The following is a 21,055-nucleotide window of genomic DNA, read 5'->3' on the forward strand; positions in this document are numbered from 1 at the left end:
ACGTCCTCCGTCACAGGCTCACGCACGCAGTATCGAGGGGTGACGGATGCGGGGAAGCTGGGAGACAGGCGAAACACGCGGCAACATGGTAAGAATTGGTAAACCCAGGTAAGGGGTGTATGGGGTTGGTTGTTTGTATTTACTATTTTCCCAACCTTTTTCTAAGTTTGAAATTAGTTTAAAATAAAAAGTTGAAGATAAACATAAAATGGAACAAAGAGCACACTTCTGGGGGCCTTGCTTCTGAGAAGCGTGCTGAGTCCCGCGCCACCGCCGTCTCCCCTCCGTCAAGGAAGATGATTTTGACAAAGGTCAGCAGGGCTTCCCTGGTGGCGCAGTGGTTGAGAATCTGCCTGCCAATGCAGGGGACACGGGTTCGAGCCCTGGTCTGGGAAGATCCCACATGTCGCGGAGCAACTGGGCCCGTGAGCCACAACTACTGAGCCTGCGTGTCTGGAGCCTGTGCTCTGCGACAAGAGAGGCCGCGATAGTGAGAGGCCCGTGCACCGTGATGAAGAGTGGTCCCCGCTTGCCACAACTAGAGAAAGTCCTCGCACAGAAACGAAGACCCAACACAGCCATAAATAAATAAATTTTTAAAAGCCAAGCATTTAAAAAAAAAAAAAATAAGGTCAGCAGCTTCAGACTGGAAACACCCTCTCTTGAGGGCTAACTGTCACAGGCTGTTCATCTGAACCCAAATGAAAGACCACGAGCACAGTGGGATGAAAAGGTTCTGGTTCGCATTTCTGTAACTGGGCCTCCTGTGGGGATGGGGACTCCAGGGCAGAAAGTCCTTCTCACCTGACAGGCGATCCAGAGGGGGCGGGCCGGGCCGTGCAGCAGCGCAGAGATGCCCCCGGGGACGCCTGCTTCCCGGGCCTTAGGCCTGTCCCCGTGACAAGGGCGGGGGAACCTGTGGGCGTCAAAACTGCGTGTTAGGCAAAAAGGACGCAGGAAGGGGTGATGGCTTCCTGCTCCAGGCTTACCCTGCTTGGCAGAAGACATGCACCCCCAGGACCCCTCCCACCCTCCCAAGCCCACCTCATACCCGGGGGCGCTGAAGGGCGAGGGGGCTGCAAACCCAGCCGGCAAAGGACGAACTGATGAAGGTTAACCCACGGTTGGATAACTGGTTCCAAATTAAAGTGTAAGCCATCATTTTCAGTGAATGCAGTGTTTTTCTGAGCTTTTTTTTTTTTTTAAGTGAATACATGTTTCATTTTGAGACAATCAAGCAATTACCGGAAGATGGAAAATGAGAGTCCTGGCGTGGCTGGCCTTGAACTTTCTGAAGCTTGGCTTTCTGCGCAAAATCCGTGAAGGCTCCAACATTCTGGGCTCTTGGTCTGTCTTGTGTGGAAATAAAATCTCTGGAGTGGACCAAAGAGGCTCCGTATTTCTTGGAAAAGAGCTGAGGGTGATCTCGATACAAACCAAAGAAACTGTGGCTGAAACGTGCCCCCTTCCAATTGTGGTTCTGTTTGAAATACAAGTAAATATTATGAAGTTTACAAAGTAAAAGTTTTCTAGTAGAATGTCAACAGGGCACTTCCAGATTAGAAGACTTGACCTTCAACACCTTTCTTTAATAACTGAGGATTTTAATGCTGGGTTAATTTTGGGAAACTTTTGACTTGGGGGGTTGGGGGCCGCAGGGAGAAAAGGCTGAGGTCACGGGGACCCAGTGACTCAGCCCCGGCTGTTTCAGCAGGTCACCGCAGACCTGCAGGCTGGGAGCGCAGGGTCAGGGTGGAGGCAGATTCGAGGCAGCTTCACCTGGGAGGGGAAGCGGGGGGGACACGCTCTCCGTTCGCGTCCTGTCAGGGCACTGATCCCATCACGGGACCACACCCTCATGACCTAGTCACCTGCCGCCGGCGCCACCTCCTGACACCGTCGCACTGGGGGGTCAGGATGCCAGCATGTGAATTGGGGGGGCAGGGGGAGGGTACACAGACGCACAGAGAACACCCAGGCCTCCACAGGCCAGCACCTGACACTGAAACCGCACGACAGTAAGAGGGAAATACACATAGACACAGTGAGAGAGGAGTGGGTCCTCACCGTGGGCCCCCGGGCAGAGCGCTAGAAGCGGCTCCCACGGCCCTCCCCATCGTGTGGGACGGCGTGTCACGGTGCAGCTTCCTTGCTCTGCGTAGCTGGGCTCGGCCGGGCTGTGGGGAGAGCTGCAGGCCCCGGACGGGCAGGGTCCAATCCAGAGCACTGCATTCCCAGCCATCAGAGGAAGAAAACAGACTTCTGAGATTGCCACTTCACTAAACATGACCTGGCAAGACAATGTGTACTGTATAGTCTAGTCACTGAAAAAGGGGAAGAGTTATTTAAAAAGAGAAACGTTGAATTAATAAACTTTCCCATTAGAGCAGAAGTTTAGTAAGGATACAGGTAAACTGAAAGCATCCACATGCACCAATGAAGGGGTGGGCGTCACTCAGGGGGGTTTATTTTGGGTGTCAACCTCACTCTTACAACGAGAAACGAGTCTGACCTTCGGGGGCACTGGCTCACCTGGCATCCAGTCCCCTCCTCCCGTGGCCGCTGCCCCCAGCGCGGGGCTCCAGCCGGCCACGTGGGGAACTCCGTCGCAAAGGGCCAGATGAGGGTGAGCCCAGGGCCTAAGGAGGGAGGAGCCTGAGGGCGCCTGCTGGAGCCGCCTCCCCCCCCCCACCCCCGTGCTCCGATCCCGAGCCCGGCCGTGTGCACAGTGCTGGTGCAGGAGGGAGAGGAGACAGGTCCCCTGCTTTGCTGCTTTCAACACTCTGAAGTATGTGACAGCCATTGCAGCCCATCACCCCATCACCTGACCGGCCCTGACACAGACACGGTGCTGCAGACAAGGCTGGCTGGCCCCCCAGGGGCGCCCAGCCTCTCGGCCAACCCGGAGACCCCAGCCCTGTCCCGGGAGAGTCTCCCGCGGCCCCGGCCTTCCAGGTGCCAGAGCTGGGCTGCCGCTCCCACTTCCTAACTTCCTAACTGCTCTTCCTGGTGGACCCCCGTACCTGCCCGCTGACGCCGCCGCGGCCTCGCTCACCAGCGGCCGGGCATCTGTCCCGCGGGGCTGCAGTACCAGGACAGACACTGCAGTGCTCCAGTGCTCTGCGTACGCGGATGCAGCTGGGTCTGGTGGCCAGGGTCAGCCGGGGCCTGCCGCTTGCTTTCTGTGCTCGTAGACGCAGTCTACGGGCCTCGGCTTTAAAGTCAGAGCGTGGCCGCTGACCGCCTGCGCCACCTCGTAGCCCCAGGCCCCAGCTCTAAACGGGATCGACGGTGCCTACTTCCCAGAGCTGTTCGTGCCAGGAACCGAGGAGCCCTCGGTGGCCAGCGCGGCGCCTGGGAAAGCCCAGCGGTCCGCAGCAGGGACAGCTGGCGGAGCCGCAACGATCGGAGAGACGGGGTCTGAGGAGGGCCAGGGGCCGACGCCCCCCTGCACACCCCCCGACATCTCTCTCTATGGCCTGGTCCGTGCACGGGCTGGGCGGAGCCCGCAAAGCACCCACAGCCCGGGAGGCAGCACCTGTCTGGGCAGCGAAGGTGCCTGGATGCCGGATCACAAGCCTCAAAAGCCCCTTTCTGACCAAACGCCCTGCCTTTGCGGTCCTCACGGGAAGTCGGGTCGGGACGGAGGCAAAAGCACCTTCACTGAGATGAAGGATGTAGAGACTGAGCCCGGGGAAAGTCAAATTCCCAGTGAGGGTCACGTAAAAATTAAATATTTTATACCTTAAACTGAGTTCAAACCTTGAGCACGTGAAGATTCATCATCACAGTTGTATCACCGAGACAGAAAGCCTCCACAGCAATGTGAACAGTATTGAGGGAGAAGAACGGACATGCTTTCAGGTTCTGTAAACATCGGTTACTTTATTAAAGTTCTGACCGGCTGGAAACACAGCCAGCTCGGCTCCCCCCGCTTGCGGACGGGAGAGCGGGCGGCAGGTGCCTGGGGTCTTCGGCGAGGGGGAGAGGAGTCTCAGCAGGGACACGGTTTGCTGGATGTTTCTAGGATTGAAACACTTCTCAAAATGACACAAGCAGCTATCACATCTCCTGACCTCCGTACAGTCAAGTCACAGTACCAGAAATCAGCACACACCCTTCCGAGGGGCCGTGTTACAGACCAGGCACAAGGCACACGTGATTCTCACGACCAATAAGTGTGTTTTTCAAAAACAGTTCAAGGGCACTTTCAGTAAATACGAGCTTTTCATTTTAATTGCCCACTCGTGGCAAGAATAAGATGTCAGTACGTATTCGTCAACAAAATTGCGGGTCGGCGTGTAGATTCCACCCGGGCCCCACATGGTAAAGGTGGTGCCCGGGCTCGTCACCAGGAGGTGAGGAGGGGGCCCTGCAGCCGGGCACTCCAAGGGGCCAGGTCCACCCACAGCTCGCAGGGAGAGTGACCACTGACCCGACTTGAAACCTACAGAGACACACCAACCAGGGGGTAGGGTCTGGTGAAACCTACAGAGAGACACCAACCAGGGGGTTAGGTAGGGTCTGGCGGGGCACCTGTTTGAAACTTAGTTAAAAACAGCTCTAAAATCTAGACAAATCTGATTACTAACACCTCTCTTACTGTGTCAACAGAGAAACACAAAACGGAAACAAAACTCTTCGCCGGACGAGCTTCCCTGGTGAGAAGACCCCTCCGCCGCCCCCAGCCGCAAGCCAGGCCGATGCCCCGCGCTCACCACGAGATGGCGCTGCGGAGACGCGGCTTACATCTCAGCCCTGGGAATGTCAACAGGGTAAGGGACCGGATTATGTTCTCTTGGGACAGTTCTCTCCCACTAAAAATAACGGGGCTGTTGAATAAGACGCACACACGCTTTAGTGCGACCCGTCCACGCGGGCCCTCCTTGGGGCGACGGCGCAGACAGGCCAAGCTCGCGGGAAGGAGCACATCGGGCCGTGACGTCACCACGGCGGGACTCTGTCCCCGAGGCGCGCTCAGGTGTAGGTACTCGGCGCCACATGGAAGTCAGTACTCACGCGGCCTGGGGTCGGCGCCGCGGGGACAGTCGGGGCCAAGGCCGCTACCTCGTCTTCTTGGGCGGCGCCGGCCCGTTGGGGCGGCCGGGCGCGAAGTTCCAGTCCACGGGGTTGAGCAGCTGCTGCGTCTTCTTGCGGGTCCAGTAGGGGTTGATGAGGACCGTGAGGAGGCCCAGCCCGACCACGAAGAGCGCCCAGTGCGGCGGGAAGAGGCTGCGGGCCAGGCCGTCCCAGTGGCCCAGGCACACCCACCACATGTGGTAGGTGAGGACCATGCGGCAGTGGAACAGGTGGACCATCAGCCACTGGTTCAGCCTCCAGAGCAGCGAGTCCGCACAGCCGGCCTGCGGGCAGAGCAGGGTCAGGGCGGGCGGACTCGGGCTCACAACGCCGCACCCCGTCCCCGCCCCCTCCCGGCCCCGCCCAGCCGCCCGCAGACCCACCCAGCGCGGGCCTCCTGCTGGCCTGCGCCCCTGGAAGGAAAGTTCACACCTTCCAAGCTCACCTCCAGCGCTTCTTCCCTCGACCGTGCACACATCGAGCAACTAACTACCCAACTACCCAACGCTGACCCAGAGAAGCTGGAAGACACGCTGGTCGTGTCCAACCAGGCTCGCCGGGCCCCGGGGGCAAACGCTCTCAGAGGAAACAAGCTCAGGATGAGATGTGTGTCCTCACTTCTTTGTTTTTCGGTATTTTTACCCCAGCAGACCTTGGACACAAGCCCAAATGGACTTGCCTTAAAATTATTCTAAATTCACGTTAAAGCTAGCTGTAGCTAAAACCAAACAGGGAACTTGAAAATGCTATACAGCAGACTGTGGGCACAGAGGTGGGACACTGTGGCGGGGACGTCAGCACCTGGACAGCCCGGCACCAGGACAACAGGTACCAGGACAGCCCACACACCTCAGACCCGTGAGCTTGTGCACACCGGCCTCTCCCCGCTGCGCTCTGCCCGGGCTGGAGCGTCCTCCTGGGCAGCTCCCCGCCCCGACACCGCCTCCCCAGGGTAGGGGCACGTCTGGCACTTGCAGGAGGAAAGGGGGAAGGTGGGGACGCCTCGCCAGGCAGCAGCCCGGTGACGCTGGGAACGGGCATGGCCTCACTGCGGCCGCACCTGCGGAGCCACAGGGGGACACAGCAACTGACCTCTGGAGTGACCACATTTTAAAAGAGAAAGAAAGGGGAATTCCCTGGTGGCCCGGTGGTTAGGACTCTGCGCTCTCACTGCCGAGGGCACGGGTTCAATCCCTGGTCGGGGGACTAAGATCCTGCAAAAAGAACCCAACCTCCTGCCTGGATGATCCGCCTCTGGGCGAGCCAGAGGTCTGCAAGGCAGGGAGGCAAGTAAACGAAGGAGATGACGGACCTCACTTCTTCAACTTTTTATATACATTTCCCCTCCTTCTGGGAACGAGACCATCACCGCACAGGGACTTAAAAGAAGTCTGGATGAAACGAGGCACGTTATCATGTGCTTGGATGGAAAACACCCAGAAGACGTTACATCCTCCCTGCTTGAATGCGTCCACAGACTTAGTCCAAATAAGAGGCTACATCAGTATTTTTATCAACTTGTAACAACTTTAAGTAAAGCCACTCATGCAGTGGAGTAAACGCACGAGAGCAAGGAGGGCTGAAGGTGCCTCAGCAAATAATGAGATACGATGATGCTTCAGAAATAACAGATAAACAATGCAAAACGCAGAAGTGAATAAAATACACGGAGAGTTGGCACTGGGTGGCATCTCGAACCCCCAGGGAAAGGATGGATAAGGTAATTACATTAGGATCCTTGCTCACCTCCTGGGAAAATCCAGTTGGATCTTACTTAAAAATACCTTCCAAATGGACTAAATATCAATGTAAAAGGAAAAGAAAACCATAGAGTACTAGGAAAAAAACTACAGTTTTACAGAAATAGTTTTATACTCATTGCATGGGTAGGCATTCTCCACGTTATGCTAGAATCATGACTTATACAAGTAAAATTCCTTGAACTGTGCAATTAGACAAAAAAACAGTGTTTCTCAAACGCAGAAACACTTGAGGTTTGAGGTTCTCAATGATAGATTCCTCCCGTGGGAAAGAGTTAGCCTTTGCTCTGGCCTGAAGGACGTTAAATGTACAAACTGTAGAGTGGGAAGGTGAGCTAAGTGTGTCTCGGGGTGAACACACAAACTGCAGAGTGAGCTACATGTGCGTGGGGGCCAGGGCACTGCTCACCCTTCCAACCTTGCAGGCACTGGCCAGCACGCCGTCTTCTTTCCACTTGCTGCTTCCTTCAAAGTTCACAAGATGTCCTCCTTTCCGTTATCTTGCCCACTTACTAAAAGCAGCCATCCTAAATTCCTAATATTCATACCAGAAGCATGAACTTCTACTCATACAGTAATTACATTAAGTTTAGAAAACTCCAAGCCTGAGAAGTGAGCATTTTTGGTCCTACTCAGACACTGAAATTTTTGGGTTCAACATCACCAAATGCTTTGAGAAAAGCAGGGTCAGTAACAAAGTGAGTCTTAACCGTGCAAAGGTTACTTTGTATAGCTGGGGTCCCAGCAAGTAGTGTCCCTGGTATATACTTATTTACACATAAATTGACTTTTTTATACCACGTCGTTTGCATCTGGACTAGTGTCTCCGTGGATGAATCATGTTTAGATGTTTGAGTGTATAATTCATTTATTATTATTTCTAAACAACATTTCAGAATCAAATTGGAGGAGGAAATGGAAGCATGAGCCCGTCTGGGGTGTAAACTACGTTAAGTTAGTGGTGACACCGGGTCCTGACATCCGTCTGTATCTCATCAAATCAGACTCCGGTGGTGAGGACTCCTGGACCCTGATGCCCAGCTAAGCAGGAGCTCGGCAGCTTTATGAAGAGCTTAAAGGATTTCAACGTTTTACACGGCGTTTACTCACAAGGTTCGGTAGTATCTGAACTAGACCAAGACCATGGCTGTGTGGGCACACGGGCCCTGGGCTGTCTTAGCCGAGGGGACAGCTTTGCGTGGGGACACGGGCCGCGTGGTGAACGCAGCGAGCGGGAAGAAGTGGGTTCTGGGACCACCCATTTCCATCCTGAACGAATGGCACCCGAACACTTTAGAGAAAACAGAAAAAACCCCAAACAAAGTGCCTCCCTCTGGTGGCCGCCCCATAGCCAGGGTCTGTCTTCTTCCTGAGCAGTGGGCCCACCCCACCTGGGGAAGGGCTTCCGGAGACCTCCGCCCGGGCGCCTGACGCGTGAGGGGCCCCAGGAGGAGGCCTGGCTGAGTTCACAGACAAACTCTGTCGTGACGAATCGGGCCCATCGAAAGGGGCCTGCACCCGGGACAGACTTGCCGAAGCGGGCAGGGACCCCGGCAGCACCCTGGGGTCAGGAGGAGACTGTCGGCCCGCAGCTTCACGCAGAAGAGGGAGGAGCTGGTTCACGTGCCCAGCCCCCCAGCTGTTCGGGGGGCTCCCTGGCCGCTGGCCCACAGTCCAGCTGGCAGAGGGGGCGGAGGCGGTGGCCTGGGCTGGTGGACACACAGCCTTGCCCCACCCAGGACTGGACGTGTAAGCAGACAGAAGCCACAGCTGCCTGCCCTTCCCTGGGGAGGGAGAAAGTCAATGGAGAACCTCCAGGACCCTGGCTAGGCTGAGTGGTGGGATCTCTCCTGTGTGAGGACAGTCACGAGGCCAGGGAGAGGCATCTGCTTCGTCTAATGCACAGACACAAACAGAGTCACGGAAAATGAAGAATCAGGCAAAGACGCTCCGAACTGAGGAATGAGACAAACCTCCAAACCCTACCGGAGAGCAGTCACATGACATACCCGACAGAATTAAAGGCATCTGTCATAAGGGTGCTCGCCAAGGTCAAGAGAACACATGGGAACAAGTGGAATGTCAATGAAGAGACGGAAATGTACAAAAATGTACCAAACAGAAATCAAGGAGCTGAAGAATACAATAACTGAACTAAAAAACTCACTAGGGGGACTTCCCTGGTGGTACAGTGGTTAAGAATCCGCCTGCCAATGCAGGGGACACGGGTTCGGTCCCTGGTCTGGAAAGACCTGACATGCCATGGAGCAACTAAGCCCGTGTACCACAACTACTGAGCTTGCGCTCTAGAGCCTGCGAGCCACAACTAATGAGCCCGCATACCTAGAGCCTGAGCTCCGCAACAGGAGAAGCCACCGCAATAAGAAGCCCGCGCACCACAACAAAGAGTAGCCCCCGCTCGCCGCAACTAGAGTAAGTCCGCGTGCAGCAACGAAAACCCAACGCAGCCAAAAATAAAAAAAACACGAAAAACAAAAAAAACTCACTAGGGAGGTCACCAAAGTAATCTACAGTCTACAGGTTCAATGCAACCTCCGCGAAAATCCCAGTAGCATTTTTAACAAAAAAAATTTCTAAAATTCACATGAAACCACAAAAGACCCCAATAGCCAAATCAATCTTGAGAAAAAGAACAAAGCTGGAGGCACCAGGTTTCCTGGTTTCAAACGATATTACAAAGCTACAGAAATCAAAGCTGCATGAACTGCCATACAAACACACAGACCAGTGGAGCAGCATCGAAAGCCTAGAAAACATCCACACAGACACGGCCAACTGATCTTCAACAGGGTGCCCAAAACTCACAGCAGGAAAGGGGTAGTCCCTTCAATCGGGTGTTGCTCGGAAAACTGGACACTCACAGGCAAAAGAATGAAACTGAACCCTTATCTCACACCTTACACAAAAATCAACTTGAAGGCGGAAATGCAAGACCCAAAACTCCTAAAAGAAAACATAGGGAAAAGGTTTCATGGCATTCGTTTTGGCAATGATTTCATGAATATGTTACCAAGAACACATACAACAGAAACAAAAATAAACAATTGGGACAACATCAAACTAAAAGGCTTCTTCACAGCAAAGGAAACAATCAACAGAGTGAAAAGGCAACCTACAAAGTGGGAGAAAATATTTGCCAACCATATGTGTAATAAGAGATTAATCTTGAACATATATAAAGAACTACAACGCAACAGTAAAAAATAACAAAGAATCTGAGTTAAAAATGGGCTAAGGGCTTGAACAGTTTTCCAAAGACGACATACAAATGGCCAACAGATAGACGAATAAATGCTCACTGTCACCGGTCATCAGGGAAATGCAAATCAAAAGCCAGTGAGATGTCATCAGAGAAACAAAGACAACAAGCTTTGGTGAGCACGTGGAGAAAGTGGACCTCTGTGCACTGCTGGTGGGAACACACAACGCCGCAGCCGCTGCAGAAAACAGTGGGGGCGGGTTATTTTCTAAAAACAGAGCTACCTGATGACCCAGTAAAGGAACCGAAGTCAGAATGTGGAGGAGATATTAGCACCTCTGCGTTCACTCACAATAACCAAGACTGAAACACCCAAGGAAGATGTGCTTCACACACGTAATGGAAACCTGTTCAGCCTGAGAAAAGAAGGAAACCCTTCAACGTGCAATGACATGGCTGGACCTTGAGGACATTCACTCAGCGAAATAAACCAGGAACAGAAGAGAAATATGGCATGAGTCCACTTAGATGAGGCATCTGAAATAGTCCAGTTCCTAGAATCAAAGTGTGGATGGCAGTTGCCAGGGGCTGGAGGGAGGGGAAGCGGCGAGTTACTGACCAACAGGAGTGAAGTTTCAATCATACAAGACGAATAAGCTCCAGAGGCCTGCTGTGCACCTGTGACTACAGCTGACGATAACATGCTGGACACTTAAAGGTTTGTGAAGAGGGCAGATCTCATGTTGGGTGTAAGATAACATAATGTGAAATAAAAATTTTAGAAGATATGTATGTAGACATATTGTTTTTTTTAAAAAAAGTATTTGAGGGGCTTCCCTGGTGGCGCAGTGGTTGAGAGTCCGCCTGCCGATGCAAGGGACACGGGTTCATGCCCCGGTCCGGGAGGATCCCACATGCCGTGGAGCGGCTGGGCCCGTGAGCCATGGCCGCTAAGCCTGCGCGACCGGAGCCTGTGCTCTGCAACGGGAGAGGCCACAGCAGTGAGAGGCCCACGTACCGCAAAAAAAAAAAAAAAAAAAAAAAAAAAAAGTATCTGAAACAAAGAAAAAGCATGTTTTCTAGGGCTTACAAATACTGCCAGTTACTGAGTAAGACACACGATCCACCGAGTCTTCTTTTGCGATGGGGCAGGAAGCCTAAAAGAGTTGTTTAAAATGATTAAAATGGAATTCAACGAAAATGAGCTTCTCACGGACTGTAATACTCTAATCCAGCCTGGTGATGCTGTGACAGCACAGGCCACAAGGGACCAGCGACATGGGCATCAAGCGGATGAAGGTGCCACACTAGCCGCTCACGTCCCGCTGCGGAGCACAGATGCCATCTGGGGAGCGCCTACCTTTAGGAGCATCCAGGAGATGCAGGTGAAGGGCGTGCTCATCTCCAGGAGCAGCGTGATCATGGGCAGGTAGTGGCCCGCTTGGAGGTTGACCACGCAGCCGAGAAACCCGAGGAAGGCGAAGAGGTGGTGGACGGCCAGGAACCCGTCGAATGTGTGGAACAGCACATTGGACACGTGGAGCGCGAGGTTCTCGAAGAGGAAGAATCCAGTTGCCGTGGTGATGTGGAACCAGCACCAGTTCTGCTGGCCGAGCACTTTGTCGGCCTGGAGCACGGGGTCCAGCAGCAGCGCCCGTAGCCCCGCCGTGGTGCCCTGGATGCCAAAGACTGCACGCGTGGCTGCCAGGTTCCAGAAGACCTGCTCTCGGGCCCCCAGGGAGCGGTAGGTGGCGTTCAGGGAGGATGACAGCTGGTGGCAGGCCACGAAGACGCCCAGGTAGAAGGTGCAGCCGGCGGCCACCAGCGCCCAGCGGACCTGCCCGGAGGTGCAGTCCAGGTCAAAGATGCTGCCCGCCGGCCCGCTGCTCGGGAGGCTCATGCTGCCGACGTCGTACAGGCTGGGCCGGGGTCCACACGCTGCACCAGGCCACGGCCCCGGGACCCTCATGCGCCCATCCTCCACCTGGACAAAGAAAAGAGCCTTGACCCTCTGCTGGCTGAAAGGAGCCGGGACGCAAGGCTGCTCCAGCCCACAAAATGGATGTTAACAACTCTTCTCCCCAAGCTTATGTGCATTCAGTGACACAAAACAGCAAGAAACACCCGCTGGTGGGACAGGAGCACGAGAGAAAGTGACACGAGGGACGGAAGGGGCAGGCGTGCACGGGGCAGGAAACACACACGGTCCCGACTCTCCAGTGGATGCCCCCCGTGGTGGCAGTGACAGCCCACAAAGTCCCCCAGACAGAGCACACCTAGAGGAGGATGTGCTTCCGGAACCCACGGTGGGAACACTGCCAGCCAGCGCCCCATCCGGAGCTCCTTGGACCCTCACCTACACTGGACAGCAAGCTCCGCACTTAGGGGAGTACGTGTGTGTACATCTATGTGTGTGTGTGTGTGTGTGTGTATTTCTGTCTACTGTGATGCTCTGACATCTTAAGTCCCGCCTGGCTGGGCGGAGACAACCCCCCACCAGCCAAGGGCCCAGCCAGGAGCCCGCCTGTGACCTATGCCAACAGCCCGGCCAGGCCCGGCCTCCTCCGCCTGCCCCGCCCCCGGGGAGGTGACCCTCCTCTGCCCGAAACACCCGGGCCGGTGCCCGGCGGCTCGGGGCAGCCCTGTCACCCAAAGCCCGGCAAAATCACTAAAAGCAGCCAATCCTATGTGCTCACCCCACCCTGTTTTTTCCCTGGAAACCCCAGTAAAGGCCGTGGCCTCAATCCCCACCCTCCGTCCCGTCCTCTGCCCCCTGACCCCCTGGCCATCCCCACACGTGCCCGGCGTGGCCCTGCCTCTAGGACCCGAGAGCATAACGAGCTTTGCTTTCCTCTTGTGGCCACACCTGACTGAGCCTCTCATAGCAGAATCCAGAAGCATCTGGTCCCGTATTGTGGAGCTGATGGGGGCGGGGTCAGGGGCAAATACTGGGAAGGGAGAGGGGGTCTCAGTGCTGGGCAGAAGGGAGCCGCACCATCAGAGCTTAACTCCATGCAAAGGGTCGCTGCACAAACTGGAAAGTGCCGAGAAACAGGCTCCTCCGGAAAGCTCACCTTGTCCTTTCCACAAGCCTGCCATGCGGTCTGGGTGACAGTTCCCATTTTGCCACGACTGCATCGCTACGCTCCTGTGGAACCTCTGCCTTGAAACGGGAGGGTCCCCATGACTCTGAAGAGCTCTGACTGAAACAATGACTCAAGCTTGCCCAGGGTGAGTGGCTGGTATAGGTGCCCCTTCACGAAGGCTGGGGGGACTCCAGGGCACTGGGACCAAAGAACAAAACAGTGGGTTCTGATCTTGGTTCCACTATTTCCGAGCTAGGAAAACAGGACTCCAGTGTCTGACTACAGGAACGAAAAATACACATAAATACAGCAGAGTGGGTGCCAGGTGCTAATATGAAGTACCTACTCCGTGCCAGGCACATTCAGTTAGGCCGTTTAACCTGCTAAACAGGGAGTCGTACATTTCCAATGGAAAGAAGAGAGCTCAGGTTTAGTTACTTGCCTCAAATCAAGAAGCTACCCAGTGGGGCCTCGGATTGGACCATGATCAGGACTCAGAGCTCTGGGCCCAGGTGCATTAGATCACCTGCAGGTTCGTCTGTCCTTCCCACACCGAGGACGATGCCCAGGCCCCCTCCCAGGGTCCTGACTTCGCTGCCCTGGGGCGGGGCCAGGCTTGGGTGTTTCTTATGTGCCCAGGCGCTCTAAGCTGGTGCAGAACCACTGAACCGGCGTGAATTCCAGTCCCCCCAGATGTAAGATCCTGTGACTCCAAGGAGGGAGGGTTTAGTGGCTTCCTTTTCCTAAAGCAGGCAGTGTCCTGAAGACCTGAGAGGCTCTTCTGTGCGCCGCAGGTGGTTTTAAATGTGAGCCAATCCAACAAACCCTGATTATCCTGGAGAGAAAGCCTGAAACAGCCCTTTTCCTCCTCCTCCCACCAAGAGGCACAAGGAGACAGACGTGGGGTCCTGAGGGCCGGGGCAGGGCCTGAGAGGGGACGGAGAGTGGACAAGCGAGGCTACAGCACAAAGAGCCGCCCGCCAGCCTCAGGCTCCGAGCACGCGGGAGAAGCCTGCTTCTGAAGCGTGGGCCCAGCCAGGGTGGAGGCCGGGGCGCAGAGCCAAGGCCCAAGGCAGAGGAAGGCTCCAAGGCCCCAGAGACCCAGGAAAAACCACCGTCATCTCAAATTCACCACCGAGAAACCTCAGCCCGGCTTCTGGGTCCTCACGCCTTCTAGTAACCTTTCTACAGAAAGAAATGCAGGCCGGCTAAGGTCAGACGCTGAAATACTCAGCTGAGACCGATCAGTGGCGGCGGAACGCTCGGGGCCATCGCAGAAACAGAAACAACTCCCTGTAAAAACCCAATGCTCGCCGCCCTTCAAACCCTATCAACTCTCCCCCATCTGGATCACTGCTCAAACCCGCCTCGGACACACCCTCCTACACAGCCGCTTCCACAGAGCTTCTGGGCCAGCTGGTCTGGTCCAACCTGTCGCCCTGGGTCCCAGGGACACAGAGGCGAGGTGGGTGACCCACTTGAGCCATGATGGGACGAGGCCAGGCCTTGGGTGGGGGTCCGCAGCAACCCAGGCGGCCCCCCCGGAGCCCTGCGGTGGCCCGGCTGCCCCGTGGCTAGGGGGCACCCCAGGGCGTGGCCAGGCCCTGCTCCGGAACGCGGCACAGACCAGAGGCAGGCAGCGCTCCAGGGCTCGGCAGCCACCCACCCTGACCACACCCCTCACCCGTCCCGGCACGGGGGCACTGGGTCACCCCGTTCACCCCGAGCCCAGCCCTAGGGCTTCTTCGTGTCTCCTGAGGCCGCCGTCCCCGTCCCCGCACAGCCGCAGAGCCAGGACCCCCGCTCCTCCAGTCCGGGGTCCTCGGAGCCCCGCCCCGCAGCCCCTGCGTCTCAGCGGTGGTGGAGCCGCGGCCGTGGGGGAACGGGCTCCTGGCGGCTGGAAAGCCCGTCCCGGCTCCACAGGCCTCCATTTTCCCTGGGAAAAAATCCATCTACAAACCTCATCTTGCTCTTCGTTTTACAAGATTTGGTAGTTTCAGCTGTTCTACTGAACTGAACCGGGCGTTTTAGGAAATTAACAAGAGGGTGGGTTCCAGGGTTGCAGTGGCCAGGCAGCCCCGACCCGGGGACAGGAGTCCGGTCACCAGGACCTTTTCAGCTCTGACACAGACGCCGAGCATCTGTGAGCTCCTTCCGTTCACTGGGGGCTAACCAAATCCAAAACTTGGAAATGTGGTCAGAAAGAGGGAAACGGCACGCTTTTTGATGTCGCGCTGGGTCACCGCTCACAAGCCCCTGAGGGTCACCTGACTTTCCAGGGGAGACAGCAGCAAGGACTGGCCCAGACTTCAGTCTGTGAGGTCAACCCAGCAACACTGATAGGGTGATGAGGGGCCGTAACGCCCCTCTCCCCCCAGAGGATAATCCCAGTGGCTCCCTCCCCGACCAGCATTCCTGGTGGCAGCCTCCGGCGGGCTTTCCTCCGCCGGGTCCTACCTAGGCGATTTAACCTGACCTGTGCTCCCTGTTTGCTCAGGAATTACGTTTCTAACATTTTGAGAATTATACTCCGACAGTTTGTAAACATATTTTTCCAAAATTAAAATACACGCTCAACAAACAAAATTCAGAAAATATAAACAAGTCCCACAGAGAGCACGCCGTGGACGGTCTCGGCCCGTCTGCCAGTGTCCTCTCTCGGGCTCGCTGCCCGCGGGCCGGCCGGCTGCACCCCTCCCACCGCGGCCTGAGCCCACGCCCGGCTCACCTGCGGGCGAAGCTGCCGGAACTCTGCCCGCCCCGCCTGCAGACGGGACGACCGGACCCCCCACCCGGCCCACCTGCACACCTGAGGACGGAGAGCTGGACCCCGTCCCACCGCCCACAGTCCAGGCAGGGCCGCCAAGTCCCGCGGGCGGCACGCGGGGAACTCGGGGCTCCTCCGCGCCAGGACTGGGGGCTCTCAACTCCACGAGAACACGCCGACTGGACCCGGAGACCCCGCCCCCCGCCCGGCGCCTACCTGCGCACGGATGTGTCACGACCGGCGCACACGTCGCCGCGCATGCGCACCCGGGGGCGGGGCCTAGCGGCGGCCGGGCGCTACCAAAGCGTTAGCCGGGGGGGCCTCGGGCTGTACCACCAGCTGGCTGCTGGGGGGCGGGGCGGAGGCGGACCCGATGCGCTCTCCGCCCCGCCTCTCCCGCCTCTACAGTGAGCCAGCCCCGAACGCACCCTTCACGCCCCAGGTCGATTCCTCCCGAACAGTGATGAGCAAGGCAAGGGTCGCCCTAGCCGACTGCACTCGCGCTGGGGTCCTGGGGCCCCCTGGGGGGAGCGGCCCGGCAACTCCTCTGTGCCCACCGCCCCGGCTCGCGGACAGGACCCGGCAGAGCCCCCATGTGACCCCGAAGCCCAGCCCCCCGGAAGGCCCGCTGGGCCGCGCAGCCCGGCCGTGACTCAGCCCTGCGGCCCCGCCGGGTCCACGCGCAGAGGCCGGCCCGAGGCCACGGCGCCCGGGAAGCAGGGTCAAGTGCAGTTTCTCTTCCCCACTCCCTGCGGCCGTGGGCAGGGGACCCGGCTCCCCTCCACCCTGTTCCGCCCAGGCCGGCCCCGCGCTCGGAACCGAATCTGGGCTCCGGCCCCCTGGCTTTCACGGCGCCGGCTGGGCATGCGGCCCGAGGGGTGGTTGTGACGGGGCAGCAGCTGGCATTGCTCAGCAGGCGGCTCCTGTGGACGGCGGAGTGCGTCCCGCGGGGTGTGGGATGGACGTGTGAACCGCCAGCCGGCGCCCTCCCCGCCCGCGGCCCCCCGCCCGCGAGGCCCGCAGAAGATGCAGCCGAGGGGCCCAAAACCTGGCGCAGCCTCCCCGGCTTGGAGTCGGACAGCCCTGGGCTCCAGACTCGCCAGCTGGGAGAGCTTGAGAGAACCTGCTTAACCGGGAGCCCGGCCTCGGGTGTGAAGGTGGACGCCCGCCTGGCCGGGGGCGCCCCGAAGCTCACGTGTCCCCATGGTCTCACCCCGCAGCTTTTCTTACTTTAGGGTACTCATCACCATTGGGTCTTCTGTACTTTCATGGGTTTGTCTTAGTTATTTGTTGATTTTCTGTGTCCTCTGACTAAAATGCCAGCCGCATGAGAGGGGAACATGGTCTTGTCAGTGTTTTATCCCCAGCCCTGGAACGGGCCCGGCACATCACTGGCGCCCAGTGCACGTCTGCGGAAAGAACAAGTGAAATCGCACGCGGGTCGTCTGTGTCCCGCTCCCCTCCCCGCACCTACCCCCCCGCCCCCCAGCCTCCTGTATGAGAGGCACGCAGTCGTTTTACAGAGTTGAATTAAAAGCATGACAGCCTTGAGGCTCGCGCTTGTTTTGTGCTGTCCCCTTCCTTGTAAGGTGGTGCAGAGAGCCACTGCTTCGGCTACCTCTCAGGACATCTCCGAGGACGAAATAAGGTGTTTAAATTATCAACGCCCCTTGAAAATTCAGCACATTGGGGAGGTTTACACTCACGGTCAAATTAGGCTGCTTTTCTGATTCTCGTCTAGGCTGAGGCCAAACCCCGAGTCCTTAGTGTCCTGTGAAAATAGACGTAAATCGCGGTGCCACCACCTCCACGGTCCCTGCCTTCATTCTCGGTTCCTCTGCAGTACCCAGGCCTGCCTTTCAAAGGAGGAACTGGGGCTCAGTGATGACCTGCTTAGTCATGCAGGCGGTAAATTCCTCAGCTTGTTCAAGGATTGTGTCTTTCTGCTCTGCTATCTTTAAAGCATCCTGATAAAAACAATCATTTTTTTTCAAAATTTACAGGTATAACTGGTGATACATAACCCAGCAGAAGTGAGAAGACTTTGAATGAAATGCACCCTGATTCCTGCTCACAACCTGTCATCCCCAGTGAGGCACCCAGGTTTCCAGCCTGGCCGCTGGCCTCCCGAGGTCCATCTCCTCCCAGCTCCAGCCCTCTCCCTGCCCGACAGCAAGGTCACTGTGTGTGTGACATCAAGCTAAGCCCTTTCTGTAAATGGTCCTTTCCCACCTCAGCTGCACGGCAGGCTCTTGGACACTCTTACCCACGTGTCTTAGATGAGGAAACAGGTTCACGTTGGTGAGGTTGGGCCTTGTCCTGCTTGCTACAGCAGCTCAGGATGAGGCTGAGTTTTGGGGTTTTATGCCGTGAGGACTTGAAGAGGACTAAAAACTCACCAGGAGGTGGCCAGGACGGCATCTCGTTTTTTTCTGATTGTATAATACATGCTCATTGTTTGTTTAATTAAGAAAAAAACAGGCTTTTAAAAGACGTTAGCAGAAGGGTGGTGCAATTTCTCCTCTGTGCCCATTTCCTTCTAAGAAATAAGCTGGTGAGGGAGGGAGGGGTCTCCCCAGTTTTAAACCTGGGAGTTACTCAGAAGAGAGCATGGCTGGCTCTGGAGCACAGATGTCCCCACACCCTGCTTCCAAAGGGCAGTTTAAAGCCCCGGAACCCAGGCTCGCCATCTGCGGACGATGGGTCCTAAACAAGCACGGGCCTCTCGATTTCTGAATACCAGTGAGCGGGGTCTCTCTCCCTGACCCAGCGCTAGCTGGGCTTCTCTCCGTCCTCAAGGCCTGACCTTGGGTCTGTCCCTGCGTGGTTAGTTCAGCTTTAGCAACCCCCACCAACCCTGGATATCTGATCAAATTCCTCCCGCCCCACCTCGCTGTGTGATCACCTGAGCTTGCCTTCAGCAAGAATCCTGCTGAGTCCATCCCGTTCAGGATGCCCCTGGCCTTGATGTTTGCTCCCAGTCATGTCCAGTCCACCGCCACTCCAGACACACACCCGGCTCCTTGGCTGTGATCCCCACTTGTCCCTGTTGTATTCGGAGCTGAGCCAGTCCCCCTTCCCCCCCACAGGCCCCGTGGTGCTGGTCCCTACACCAGTCTCCGTGGTGCCCTGAATTAGAGCTGCCTCACTGTCCTTAGCTAGTGCCATGAAAACTCTTTCCTCCACAACTGTGGCAAAATGAAAGCTTCCTGGGCCGCCACCGCCACCTCAGAGCCCGGGCCTGGGGGGCGGTGGGGCCGCGCATGGAGCCCCCGCCCCCCGGAGCTGCCAACACCGCCGCTGCGCTACACACAGGTACCCCTGGGATGGCGTGAGCGCTCGCCCAGCAATGGACCCTTGTGTGACGCTGTGGCAGTTTCTGCTGCAGCTGTTGAGAGAGCAAGGCAATGGCCACATCCTCTCCTGGCCCTCCCGGGATGGCGGTGAGTTCAAGCTGGTGGAGGCTGAGTGGGTGGCCCGGCTCTGGGGGCTGCGCAAGAATAAGACCAACGTGAACTGTGACAAGCCCAGCCGGGCCTGGCGGTACTACTATGATAAGAACATCACCCGCAACGTGAGTGGCCGGAAGTTCGTCTACAAGTTTGTGTCCTACCCCGAGGTCGCGGGGTGCTCCACTGAGGACTGCCCGCCCCAGCCTGAGGTGGCTGCCACCTCCACTGTGGCAGATGCGAGCACCACAGCTGTACACGCCGTCCCCGGGGACACTGCCTCTGGGGAGCCAGGCACACCCAGGGGTGCAGGAGTGGCAGGCCCGGGCGGCTTGGCGCGCAGCAGCCGGAACGATTACATGCGCTCGGGCCTCTATTCCACCTTCCCCATCCAGCCCCTGCAGCCGCAGCCGCAGCCGCAGCCGCCCTCATCCTCGGCCTTCCACAGTGCTCCCCAACACCGCCCCTGCAGGGGCAGCAGTGCAAGCCCCTCGGAGGCCTGCCTGGAGGCTGAGGAGGCCGGCCTGCCTCTGCAGGTCATCCTGACCCCACCCGAGGCCCCAAACCTTAAATCCGAAGAGCCAAGCATGGAGCCTGGGTTGGGCAGGCCACTGCCCCCATCAGTCAAAGTGGAAGAGCCCAAGGAAGAGGTAGAAGCCTCAGCCACTGGGGAGGCGGGGTTTGTCCTGGAAGCCGTCAAGGCCGAGCCCTTAAAGCCCAAGGCTGAGCCAGAAGCGCCCCCCCCCCCCCCCCCCCCCCCCCCCCCCCCCCCCCCCCCCCCCCGCGGAGGGCGTGCCAGCCCGGCTGCCTGAGGTCGTTATGGAAACTGCGGTGCCGGTGGGCTTCCCTGCTACCTACGCACACATTGACCCCGGTGCTGCTGACGCCCAGCTCGCTGCCCCCCAGTATTCACTTCTGGAGCACCCTGAGTCCCACTGCACCCCGTACGTAGCCCGGCCAAGCTCTCCTTCCAGTTTCCGTCCAGTGGCAGTGCCCAGGTGCACATCCCTTCCATCAGCGTGGATGGCCTCTCACCCCCCGTGGTGCTCTCCCCAGGGCCCCAGAAGCCATGACTATCACCACCACCACCACCACCCCTTTCTGGGGTCACTCCATCCATGCCCTGAACTTCTCTCCAGCCAGCCGTCTCAAGGAGAAACACAGTTCAGCTGACAGACTCATGCTGTGGTCGTGGTTGGGTGGGGATTCTTAGGAAAGAGGATCTCTCAGTAACCCTTCCACAGAAAACATACAACTTCTCCCTTCTTGGTCAGTCCCCCAGTGGCCGCTCTTACACGTCTCCTACTGCAGTGGTGGGGACGGTTTATTTATTTATTTTTTGAAGGCCACTGGGAGGAGCCTGGCCCTCTTTGCGGGGCGGGGGGGGGGGGGGCGGTTGGCGAGGGCATCTCCCCCATCTCCACATTTTTTCCCCAAGATGAGACAGTCGGGGTCTGGCTTGAGAAGGAACTTTCCTTATTTATTTCTCAGGCTGCCCTTGGGGAGCTGAGGGAGCCCTGTCTCCATTTTGGGGTGTGGGTAGAAGATCTAGATTGCTGTAGTTTATTATTCCTGGCCCTCCCCAAGGGTCCAGGAAGAATTTGTGCTGTTTAACGGTTTGGGGGTTTTGGCCAAGGAAGACTCACACCTTTGGGAATAGGAATATCCACCTCCCGGCCTTTCTCGCAGACAGC

At 57.2% G+C, this 21,055-nt stretch overlaps 1 long non-coding RNA gene, 1 other non-coding gene and 1 pseudogene across 51 annotated transcripts in view; 2 read left to right on the forward strand and 1 right to left on the reverse strand.

Moving 5' to 3' along the window:
• Positions 1 to 17,273, reverse strand: part of LOC101335736 (CLN8 transmembrane ER and ERGIC protein) — a 59,864-nt gene extending 42,591 nt beyond the window's left edge. For 47 of the 50 annotated variants that reach the window (XR_012329092.1, XR_012329090.1, XR_012329082.1 and 44 more), the window contains exons 1-5: positions 13,134 to 14,863; positions 11,420 to 12,043; positions 2,068 to 2,290; positions 1,246 to 1,480; positions 805 to 916 (exon numbers count right to left, since the gene is read on the reverse strand). This is a non-coding gene — a transcript (CLN8 transmembrane ER and ERGIC protein). Of the gene's footprint in view, positions 1 to 804; positions 917 to 1,245; positions 1,481 to 2,067; positions 2,291 to 11,419; positions 12,044 to 13,133; positions 14,864 to 15,105; positions 15,765 to 15,873; positions 16,069 to 17,142 lie in introns of those variants that run through there. The other 3 variants (XR_012329095.1, XR_012329094.1, XR_012329096.1) reach the window with 3 other exon arrangements.
• A 40-nt stretch (positions 17,274 to 17,313) lies between these two features.
• Positions 17,314 to 18,403, forward strand: LOC109547642 (uncharacterized). Its single transcript, XR_012329097.1, has 2 exons — positions 17,314 to 17,560; positions 17,916 to 18,403. It is a non-coding gene; the product is annotated as an uncharacterized lncRNA (long non-coding RNA).
• Positions 18,404 to 19,149: 746 nt separating this feature from the next.
• Positions 19,150 to 20,660, forward strand: LOC117310010 (ETS domain-containing protein Elk-1-like; annotated as a pseudogene).
• Positions 20,661 to 21,055: the final 395 nt, after the last annotated feature.

Source organism: Tursiops truncatus, chromosome 21 (assembly GCF_011762595.2).
Source record: "Tursiops truncatus isolate mTurTru1 chromosome 21, mTurTru1.mat.Y, whole genome shotgun sequence".
Taxonomy (NCBI): domain Eukaryota; kingdom Metazoa; phylum Chordata; class Mammalia; order Artiodactyla; family Delphinidae; genus Tursiops; species Tursiops truncatus.